The sequence below is a fragment of the Nicotiana tabacum genome, chromosome 2 (assembly GCF_000715075.1).
Source record: "Nicotiana tabacum cultivar K326 chromosome 2, ASM71507v2, whole genome shotgun sequence".
Lineage (NCBI taxonomy): Eukaryota > Viridiplantae > Streptophyta > Magnoliopsida > Solanales > Solanaceae > Nicotiana > Nicotiana tabacum.
In genome coordinates, this window is record NC_134081.1 from 70801941 (window position 1) to 70813930 (window position 11990).

The window sequence follows — 11990 nt, forward strand, 5'->3', positions numbered from 1 at the left end:
GAGATCTTCGTAGATGCGGAAATATGGACGCATCTGCGGTAGCGCAAAAGCGTTGGTCAGGGGCGCAGAAGCGTTGGTCAAGAGCGCAGAAGCGAAATGGAGTGCAGAAGCGGATTCATTCCTCGCACATGCGAATGCACAGAAACAGAAGATTGCACGCAGGTGCGAGAGGTCGGCTATTGAGTAATTTATGCAGAAGCAGCATCTGTGTCACATAAGCGACGCCGCAGAAGCCGCTAAAGATTTGCAAATGCGGGGATGCTTGGGCAATGGCTTTATATTCAGGGGTTGGCTCATTATTCATATTTTAGGATTTAGAGTTCGGTTTTGGACTATTTTGGAGAGGATTTTCACCACATGGATTGGGGTAAGTATTTTTTACTCGGTTTTGGTTATATTTCATGAATCTATCTTCGATTTTGGCATTTGGATTATGAATTTTAAAAAGAAATTTGGGGTTTTTTTTGTCTAAACTTTCCTAAAGTGAATTTTTGAGTTTTGAACAACGATTCGGAGTCGGATTTGAATGAAATTAGTATGGTTGGACTCGTAACATAATGGATTGTCGGAATTTGTGAGTTTTGTTGGGTTTCGATGTGCGGCCCCAGGTTTGACTTTTGGTTAATTTTAAATTAAATAAAGACTCGACCTTTATCATTTGGATTGGTTTTCTTTGGCATTATTTGATATTTTTGAGTTGCTTTTGGCTAGTTTCGAGTCGTTCGAAGGTTGATACACGCGGGATGGCATTTCTAGAGTGGTGTTTGGCTTGCTTGAGGTAAGTATCTTATCTAAACTTGGTTAAGACACTAGTTACCTAAATTATTTCTGATAGCTATGGGCTATGGGTACGCATATGTGTGGGGATTGAGCCCATGTGCGAACACTGAGGTATTTATCCATGCTCGGGTAGTGCTTTTGCTTAAGTTGTACGCTATGATGTTTCTCATATTTGTAACATTGTTGAGAACTCTGAGCCATGTTTGAGGTTACGAAGAGGCTAATTCCCTGAATAAACTTGGTAATTGCTAATTATGTGATGAAATTTTAGATTTGAGCTATGATAGCACACTTTAGCATGTTATTATACCAGTCCAAGGTAATGAAATATGATATTTATTCATCATATATATGTGTTCTTGTATACTTGCTTCTGTGTGATATGATTTGGACTGGATGCCTGTGACCACGTCGGGCGGATTGTGTCGTAATGTCGTGACCACACATGGCGGATAGTATTGATATGCATGTGACCACGCCAGGTAGATTGTATTGATATGCATGTGACCACGCCGGGCGGATTGTATTGTTTTGCATGTGATCACGCTGGGCGGATTGTGTTGTTATGCCTGTGACTACGCCGGAAAGATTGTGATATAGTCTGTGACCACACCGGGCAGATCTGTTATATTGAGCATGTGATCACGCCGGGAGGATCCGTTATATTGAGCATGTGACCATGTTGGGCTGGTAGCACATTGAATTGGTCGTGCTTGCTTGTGGATAAAGACTCATCCCCTAGGGTCACCCTCTCATGTTTCTCTCTTGATGGTGTACACGCGGATTGTGAGAAACCGACGTGTTTCTGGTTGATGTGAGCTCTGGGAGAGCTGGTTACTATATTTGGATCAGGTTGCACGACGTTACAGGGCTCATTGGCTTATTATTATTCGATCGAATTACGCGCCACAACGGACTAATACTTGGTTATTGCATTTCATATTTACTTGCAATTTTCGTGATTGTTTCCCTAATTTACTTGCGTATCTTCTTTATATGCTGGAGTGTTGACTGAGTAGAACACTTTAAAAACAAAGAATTATGAGCATCGGAGTGGCGTTACCTGAGATTTCCTGATTTGATCATATATTTGTTCTATACTTGTTGAAAGTATGAAGTGTACAGGTGTTGGTGAGTATCATTTATATTTATTGCTTCTTTTACCTCGCCGAGTTTAGTTAGGATACTTATTGAGTATATGGAATCAGTTGTACTCATATATAATACACTTTTGCACCTTGCGTGCAGATCTTAGAGTTGCTGTTGTTGTGTATGGTGGGAGCTGGCATTGAAGATGTACCCGCATTCCAATTATGGCTATCAATTGTCTTTGGTAGTTTCAGATTCGAATTCTATTCATGTACATTCCAAACAGATATTGTAATTATTTCAATTCAACTTTGTAAATCTAAGTCTTAGTGGCTCATGACTTGTACTACCAGTCCTTGGGTTATTGTATAAAAGTTCAGTTATTTAATCATTTGTTTCTAATTAATCTCATTTGGATTGTGTTATTGTTAACTGGCTTATCTAGCGGGTTGGGTTAGGTGCCATCATGACTAGTATGATTTTGGGTCGTGACAAGTTGGTATCAGAGCTCTAGGTTCATAGGTTCTACGAGTCATGATCAAGTGTCTAGTAGAGTCTTGCAGATTGGTTTGATGACATCCATACCTATCTTCGAGAGGCTACAGGGCATTTAGGATAAATTTTCCATCTTTCTTTCCTTATCGTGCGATATTGATTTAGCTTGAAGTGTATCTTTTTGAATTCCTTCCACTCACTAGTATGTTATGTGATCGATCGGTATCTGTTGAACTATTGATGAATTGCATATGCCTCTGTCATGACCCAAAATCCCACCAAGTGGTGATGACATCTAACCCAACCCGCTAGATAAGCCAAATAGTATAAGTTACAGCTATAACGAGGAATCGTCAATATTATTAATAAAACTATGAAAGAATTCAGTACAACTATCCCAATGACTGGTAGTACAAGTCATGAGCTACTATGATTTAGACTTATAAAACTGAGATGAAGAATTAATACAATATTTGTTTGAAGTTTACATAACCGAAGCCAAAATTTAAACAGTGATCCTAAAGAGATCCACTAGCATAATTTTTACCTAGTATGTATAGGCTTTTACATATTTTCTTTTTTTGTGGTGGTTGGATTTGTACATTGAAGTTATGAAGCTATAGGCTGGTTCTATCAATACTTTTGGGCCCAAAAAAACCTTGTGGTCTCAATACTTTCATGTTGATGTTTGAATTTGAAATTTTAGCATCGGGTGACAGTGCACCTAAGTAACTGGCAGGAAAAAAAAGTCATATATATAGATATTTGCACCCTTTAGCCCAACTTTAAATTTTTAATATAATTATTTGATATTTTATAGCCAAAGTTATTTAGCCTGAAAATATAGCTCATCAACGTGCATATCTTCCCACCTCTCTCTCTCTCTCTCTCTCTCTCTCTCTCTCTCTCTCTCTCTCTCTCTCTCTCTCTCTCTCTCTCTCTATTCTAAATTTCTTTTCTTTTTTTCCCGAAATTCTTCTCCAGATTATTTCAATTTAACCCCAAATCTCTATCTTATTTTACTCATTCGTTAATCACTTTATTAGGTTTTATTGTCATCGTTCTTTTAGGTAATAATGTGCATTGGGTCTTTTACTTTTAATATATGAGCGACTTTGTTTTAGATGAAACTTGGAAGAAGATGGGAAAGAAGTCTTCATCCAAGAGGAATTTGTCCCCATGTATATATCAGTGTATATTTTGTTGTATATACGTTTATCTATTGTATATCTAAGTGTATATCCCCATATATATAACAAGTATTTTTTGTCGTATATATGTTATCTATTGTATATACAAGTGTATAACATACAAAAAATTATATTGTTTGTACATCACAATATATAACATAATAATAAAATGTATACCAAAATATATTGTTTGTGATATATGAAAATGTATATAAAAAATAGTCCACAATCTAACAAATTTCTGATAATATATGTTGCCTCTGTTTCAAATTAGACGAGGTACTTTCCTCTTTAGTGTGTTCCAAGATAAATGACACATTTCTAAATTTGAAAATAATTCACTTTAAACTCTTCATTTTACCTATTTTACCCTTAATAAAAAGCTTATATAACCACACAAATATTATGACCCCACAAAACTTTTACCCCTTAAGCTTTTAAAATCACAAGTTTCAAAAGACTTTTTTTTTTCTTAAACTCCGTGTCGAGTCAAACTACCTCATCTAAATTGAAACGGATGAATTATCACATTGTATATAGGATAAATCACACATATAACAATGTATATTACGCTATACTACATGATATACATATAGGTATACATGGTGATATACACAGATGTACACCGCCTCAAACACCCATATTTTCTATATCACACATTATCTACAGCATCACTACAACAAAAATACCATAGCCACTAATCATTCTATCGTAAACAAAAATACCATTACAATAATAAAATAAAATAAAAAAGAGAAGAAGCGGTAAGAAAAAAAGAAAATTAAAAACTGCCTCTTGAAAAAAAAAAGAAGAGGGAACATCTAGCAACATGTCGCGGCAATGACTCATGGCCGAAGTAAGTGGGGTTGCTTTGCTGATTAAAAATAGCAAAAGTAGCAATGAAATATTAGCAGAGGTTTTTCATGGATAAAATCGCTTGGAGAGGAGAAATGAGGATGGTGATAGTTCTTGGTTTATTATTTTTTGTCCGTGTTGAAATCAGATGAGAGATCAAAAAAGAGAGATCGGAGAGAGATGGCAATGAGAATAGTGAAAAACGAGTATGGTGAGAGAGAATAAATAATAAATAGGGAATTAGGTTTTTTTGGGATTTGGCTATACAATGCCAATTTTTTTGGCTGCCTTTGCCAATGTAATCTAAAGCAAAAACAATTGTCAATTTCTATTATAAGTTGTCATCCGGTATCAATTTCCCTTTGAATTTGTCCCCATTTGAGGAAATTATGCAAAAATAGCCTTGGGACATAACTTTGGACTTGGGTACACAAGTCTTCCAGGACATGCAAACTGTCATGGGCGGCTTTCCAGTCATGCCCCATGACCTCGTGGACGCCCCCGTGGCGTCCTGGCAAGCTTCCCAATGCCCGTCGCCACGGTCGGCCCCGTGGTCTTGGCAGCTCTAAGCGACAAGCGCACATGTGCCTCTATCGCCCCACCGATAGCCATCGCCAGCGCCCAGCCACAGGCAGATGCCAACAGTGCTGCGCGCGCAGACCCTGATGCTAAAGACAAAGTTGCTGCCAACGGACTTGTTTCTACTTTGTAGAAGACTAAGTCCTTTTCATTGTAAATATAGAGTAGTTTTACTGTATTTTCTTTAAGTGTGATTTTTCAGCTTTCATAGGTCTAGTCATGTAACTTTAGTTTTTTTTTTTAAGTATTATTAAGGGGGACTAAGCAATCAAACTTTCAAGCAAGCAAACAATTCTCTGTACTGGTGTCTCTCTCCCCTCCCTCCCCTCCCTCCCCCGCCCCCGACACCGTGTTGTTTTTCTGTAATAGCTTTCATTCAATGCAATCAAGCTTTCTTTCATTCTCAATTCTCTTTTCTGCTCTCTCTTTCAATTGATCACGACATTGGTTTTCCCGTACGGCACTGACAATCTAGTCTAGCGTACGGAGGGGACCTCAGTTGGCGGACAGCAATCGCACTGACATCGGTTGCTTAGCCTTACATCGCCTTTCCAAGGAACTTCAGGAAGGCACCGCGTAACAGTTGGTATCATAGCCTAGGCTCGACATCAGACGAGAGATTACATTGTAATTACCACCATTTCTGACCATGGTGAATTATGGGAATCGCATCGCGACCTTTAAGGGAACGGTTGACGTATTACGGCCCATCGTGGAAATGGTGCCTGACCTAAAGACCAGCCTAGTGCAAAGGTTGGACGACCTGGACCGCAGACTGATCCAGGCCGAAGTTGACATAGAAAACATCAGTCGCGACTCTGAAGGAGACCGGCAAACGGCAGCCACAGAGGCAGCCGAAATTTTTGGTAAATTTGAGGTCCTCCAATAGGAGCGCGCCGAGGATTTAGCCAACAGGGCATAAGAGGCAGACAGGGTGACTGCCATGCAACAAACTATAGACAACTTGACAGGCCAGCTCAACGTTGTCAATGCTGCTTTACAAGGCCTGCTTCGAGGAGGTGGAAACAAAATCGGGGGTATTGTGAACCTCGCCCATGTGGCCCAAAAATTGAAAATTCCTGAGCCAAAGCCATACAGTGGAGCTCAGAATGCCAAAGAAGTGGAAAACGTCATCTTCGACATCGAACAATACTTCGATGTCGTGGGGGCCTAGAAGAAGCTAAGAAGGTAGCAACTGCTATCATGTATCTTCAGGATAATGCCAAACTCTGGTGGCGGGTGAAATACGAAGCCATCAAGGCTGGTGAAGATGCCCTCGAGACATGGGCAGAACTGAAGGTAGCCATATGCCTACAGTTCTTCCCCGAAAATGTTGAGTACAATGCTAGGAGAAATCTACGGGAGCTCTGCCAGAACAAATCAGTGCGGGATTATGTGCGGGAATTCTCTGCGCTCATGCTAAACATCCGCGATATAGGGGACAAAGACAAACTCTTCACCTTCCTGGAAGGGTTGAAACCTTATGCCCGCATGGAGTTTCAAAGACAAAGGGTAGACACGTTACCTAAGGCAATCCAAGAAGCAGAGTGCCTTGGAGATTATCAAGTGAAAGCCCGGAAGGACAGGCCTCAACAGCCTGTCCGAGGAGGATTCAAAGGAGGCCAGCCGAACACCGGTGGCCCTAGCAGAAGTGGAGGAGACCGGAGTGCAACCAAATCTAAGGCTCCCTCCTCAGGCAGTACTAGCGCTGCATCTAGCAACAATGATCAGGGGAGGAAACCCCCCTCAGGATGCCGTCATTGCGGCGGACCACATTGGAATAATAAATGCCCACATGCACAGATGAACGCCCATCAAGCTTTTGAGGATGGGACGGATGACAATGCCGATGATGCGGACCAGACCGAACCAGTTGGTGCATTCAATGCCATTGTTGGATCTATTTCTGAGCCCTTAGCGGGAACCAGTGCTGGTATCCATAAGAAGAAGGACCCCTGTCCAATCGCCAAGAAAGGGACTCATCCTCATCAAGAGAGGACCTTAATGTTCGTTGACATGAAGGTAAATGGCAAGCCTATTCGGGCGATGATATACACGGGTGCTACCCACAACTACTTAGCCTCGACTCAGGTGGTGCGCCTTGGCCTAGTTGTAGGAAAGGGCAAAGGTCGTGTCAAGGCTATCAACTCACCACCTCAGCTAGTGGGTGGAATAGCCAAAGAAGTACCGGTGAAACTTGGCCCTTATGAAGGAAAGTTCAACCTGCGCGTGGTGATCATAGATGACTTCGAGTTGATAATGGGGTTGGAATTCCTGAGACAGACCAATACCATGCCCATACCGTATACAGACTTGCTACTGATGATGGGAGAAAATTGAGCTAAGCCCTGCATTATTCTGTGCATTCCCATGAAGATGGCCACTGAGAACATCTCGGCCTTGCAGTTAAAGAAGGGGGTAAAAAGACATGAACCCATGTTCCTGGCTACCCTCTGCATGGAAGATATAGAACGCTCATCGGGTCCCATTCCTGCACCCGTGAAGGAGTTGCTTCATGAATTTGAAGACATCATGCCACAAGACATGCCAAAGCATCTTCCGCCTAGGCGAACTGTGGACCATGAGATTGAGTTGGTGCCGGGTGCGAAGCCACCTGCCCGGGCGTCGTACAGAATGTCACAACCCGAACTCACCGAGCTTCCGAGACAATTAACGGAAATGCTAGACACAGGGATCATTGTGCCCTCCAAGTCCCCATACGGGTCCCCTGTGCTATTCCAAAAGAAACATGATGGTAGTTTACGACTCTGCGTGGATTACCGGGGTCTAAAAAAATCACCGTGAAAAATAAGTACCATATTCCGCTAATGGCAGACTTGTTTGATAGACTGGGTGGTGCGACGGTATTCACCAAAATAGACCTGAGGACAGGTTATTGGCAAGTTCGGATTGCAGAGGGTGATGAGCACAAGACGACTTGTGTGACAAGATATGGGTCGTACGACTTCCTGGTTATGCCCTTTGGCTTGACTAACGCGCCAGCCACATTTTGCACCTTGATGAACCAAGTCTTCCGAGAATACATTGATGAATTCGTCGTGGTTTATTTGGATGACATTGTGGTATATAGCCAGACACTGGAAGAACACCTGGAGCATTTGCGGAAGGTCCTAGCCCGATTGCGGGAGCACGAATTATATGCGAAGCTATCCAAGTGCTCCTTTGCTCAGAAACAAATTGACTTCCTCGGACATGTCATCGAGGAAGGGCGGATCAAGATGGACCAGCAGAAGATTCAGGCCACCACAGAATGGCCGCCTCCTAAGGATATCCACGCCTTGAGGTCGTTCCTTGGCCTATGAAACTTCTATCGACGTTTTGTAAAAAGTTACTCCCTCATTGCAGTGCCGCTGACAGAACTTCTCAAGAAGGTCACACCGTGGGATTGGGGCCCCAAGCGGGCAGAGGCCTTCGACGCATTGAAAATGGCTATGTCTAGTAGCCCAGTCTTGGCCCTCCCTGACTTAGCCAAGCCATTCGAAGTGCAAACGGATGCCTCCGACTATGCACTTGGTGGAGTATTGCTACAGGAAGGGCATCACGTAGCATACGAGAGCCGAAAACTGAAGGATGCAGAGCGGCGCTATGCCGCCCATGAGAAAGAATTATTGGTTGTCGTTCATTGCTTACGCCTTTGGAGGCATTATCTACTGGGAGCCCCATTCGTGGTCAAGACAGACAACACAGTCGTTAGCCATTTCATGACCCAGCCAAAGCTGAATGGACGACATTCTAGGTGGCAGGAACTCCTAGCGGAATTTCACTTCAACCTGGAGTACCAAAGTGGGAAGACCAATCATGTTGCTGATGCACTCAGTCGGAGAGCTGATCTAGCATCGGTATGTGTACTCGCCGCCCTAAAGGGAAGCGAAGTAACCACCACCATAAAAGACCAGATACATGATCTACTCATCAAGGATCCTGCTGCACAGTATTTGGTTGATTTGGTAGGACAGGGCAAGACTCGCCAGTTCTACACCAAAGATGGTTTCCTGAAAGTGAAAGGGAACCGACTTTATGTTCCTAAAGGAGGAGATCTGCGAAGGGCTCTTCTGGCGGAATGCCATGATACTTTGTGGGCCGGTCATCCCGGTGAGGAACGCACCATGGCATTGCTTCGCCGTGCATATTATTGGCCTCAAATGGTCGATGACGTCACTCAGTATGTGAAGACTTGTCTAGTATGCCAGAAGGATAAGTCAGACCACTTGACGCAGGCAGGGCTCTTGGAACCACTAGTTGTCCCAAAAAGACTTTGGGAAAGCGTTTCCCTGGACTTCATCACCGGATTGCCCAAGGTCGGAGATCTCACAACTATCTTGGTTGTGGTGGATCGATTTTTCAAGTATGCTACTTTTATAGCAGTCCCACAATATATATCAGCAGAAGATACAACTCGACTATTCTTCTCTCATGTCGTTAAATATTGGGGCCTACCTAAAGACATTGTTAGTGATCGCGACTCACGCTTCACTAGCAATTTTTGGACCCAATTCTTTAAGTGTCTCGAGTCAAAATTGAGTCATAGCTCAAGTTTTCATCCACAATCTGATGGCCAGACGGAGCGATTCAAGGGCATGCTAGAGGAATATCTCTGGCACTTTGTGACTGGATCACAGAAGAACTAGGTAAAGCTTCTGGATGATGCTCAAGTGTGTTTCAATTCATAAAAGAGCTCAAGTACCAACAAAAGCGCTTTTGAAATTATTACCGGACAGCAACCGCTACTCCCACACACAATGAACGCACCAAACATGTCAAAATCTCCTCGGGCTGCTAGCTTCTCAAAAGAATGGAAGCAAAATTTGGAGATAGTGCGGAGCTATCTTGTCAAAGCCCAAAAGCGGATGAAGAGGCATGCTGATCAGAATCGCCGCTTTGTTAAATACCAAGTGGAAGACAAAGTGATGGTCAAAATCCCAAAGCGGTACTTGTTTGCAGGGGTCCATGACCCTCGCCTATTGCAAAAATATATTGGACCCTTGTCCATTGAAAGGCGCATTGGAAAAGTTGCATACCGGGTGGATACCCCAGCTTGGTGGAAAATCCATCATGTTTTCCATGTCGGTCTCCTGAAACCTTTTCGGGAAGATATGGAGGATCCTTCACGAAGCCAACTCACAATACCAAGTATTCAAGGTCCCAATTCAACCGGGAAAAGGCGTGCTGAAGCTATTCTTGATGATCGAGTGATTCACGCCTTAAGAAAAGATCACCAGGAGTTCTTGGTGAAATGGCAGGGATGTGATGCAGAGGAGAATACTTGGGAGAGGGGAACAAAACTCAAAGACTACAAGAGCCTGATTGATGATTACCTTGCAAGGAAGGCGCTGAGGACGTCGCCAACTCAGGTGGGGGAGAATGTCATGGGCGGCTTTCCAGCCATGCCCCATGACCCCTTGGACGCGCCCCGTGGCGTCCTGGCAAGCTTCCCAACGTCCGTCGCCACGGTCGGCCCCGTGGTCTCGGCAGCTCCAAGTGACAAGCGCGCATGTGCCTCTGTCGCCCCACCGATAGCCATCGCCAGCGCCCAGCCACAGGCAGATGCCAACAGCGCCGCGCGCGCAGACCCTGATGCTAAAGCAGACCCTGATGCTAAAGACAAAGTTGCTGCCAACGGACTTATTTCTGCTTTGTAGAAGACTAAGTCCTTTTCATCGTAAATATAGAGTAGTTTTACTGCATTTTCTTTAAATGTGATTTTTCAGCTTTCATAGGTCTAGTCATGTAACTTTGGTTTATTTTTTTTAAGCATTATTAAGGGGGACCAAGCAATCAAACTTTCAAGCAAGCAAATAATTCTCTGTACTGGTGTCTCTGTCCCCCGACACCGTGTTGTTTTTCTGTAATAGCTTTCATTCAATGCAATCAAGTTTTCTTTCATTCTCAATTCTCTTTTCTACTCTCTTTCAATTGATCACGACATTGGTTTCTCCGTACGGCACTGACAATCTAGTCTAGCGTACGGAGGGGACCTCAGTTGGCGGACAACAATCGCACTGACATCGGTTGCTTAGCCTTACGTCGTCCTTCCAAGGAACTTCAAGAAGGCGCCGCGTAACAAAACTTATGTTGTTCACAAGTTATGTCAGGTGGATCGTATCTTTAGCACAAACCGTTCATAAAGATCTGCCGAATGGGCAAAACTTGCCTAGTTCACAAGTTATGACAGGCGAGTATGACTTTAATGCAACTTGTTTTTGGCGGGCATAACATTGGTACAAATTGCTCGCTAGTTCTACAAAATAGGCAAAATTTATCTCGTGTTATTTTGTTCATAAGTTGTTCACAAGTCTTGTTGGATTGGTAAAACTTGTCTATATTTGTCAATTACTCACAAGTTTATCGGAGTGCTCGAATATTAATCTTTTATTATTGGAAGACTCAAGTTTCTGAATCTTGTAGGGATTTCCTGGTGCTAATGGTGTCTGAAGCATTAGCTATACAACAAACCAAAACTTGAACAGCTCGACGGGGAAGTATATCTCTAGTGCTTAATTTCATTACTTATGAAGTTTTGTTTATCAATTTGCATGAGAATTAATTGAGCATCAGCTGAAATGAAAGTTCCTATAGTTTTGTTCTTTTCTTGATATTTTCTCTCTTCTTCTCTACAGTAGGCTTGACTGTGTCATTTTCGTCTTTAGTTGTTGGTCTGGATCAAATGCATTGGTTGACTAGAGCCGTCATATTGGATTTTTGAGGTGGCTGTAGAGTTGGGGTTTAGAGGAGAAAGGGTTTGTGGCATTCAAAGAGAAAATGGAGATAATAAGGAAAAATTCTGCCGAATGGGTCTATGTTTGCACAACTTTAAAAAACAAGGATAAAAGTTAAACACCAACCCTAAAAGGGAGACCCACTGAAATTTTCTGTTCAGAAATTCGGAGAAGTCCGAGCATCCTGATGCCCTAACCCAACTAGCATAAAAAATACTTCCGGCAATCCTATTAATTTAAAAATCAAAGATAAAATTCACTCTCC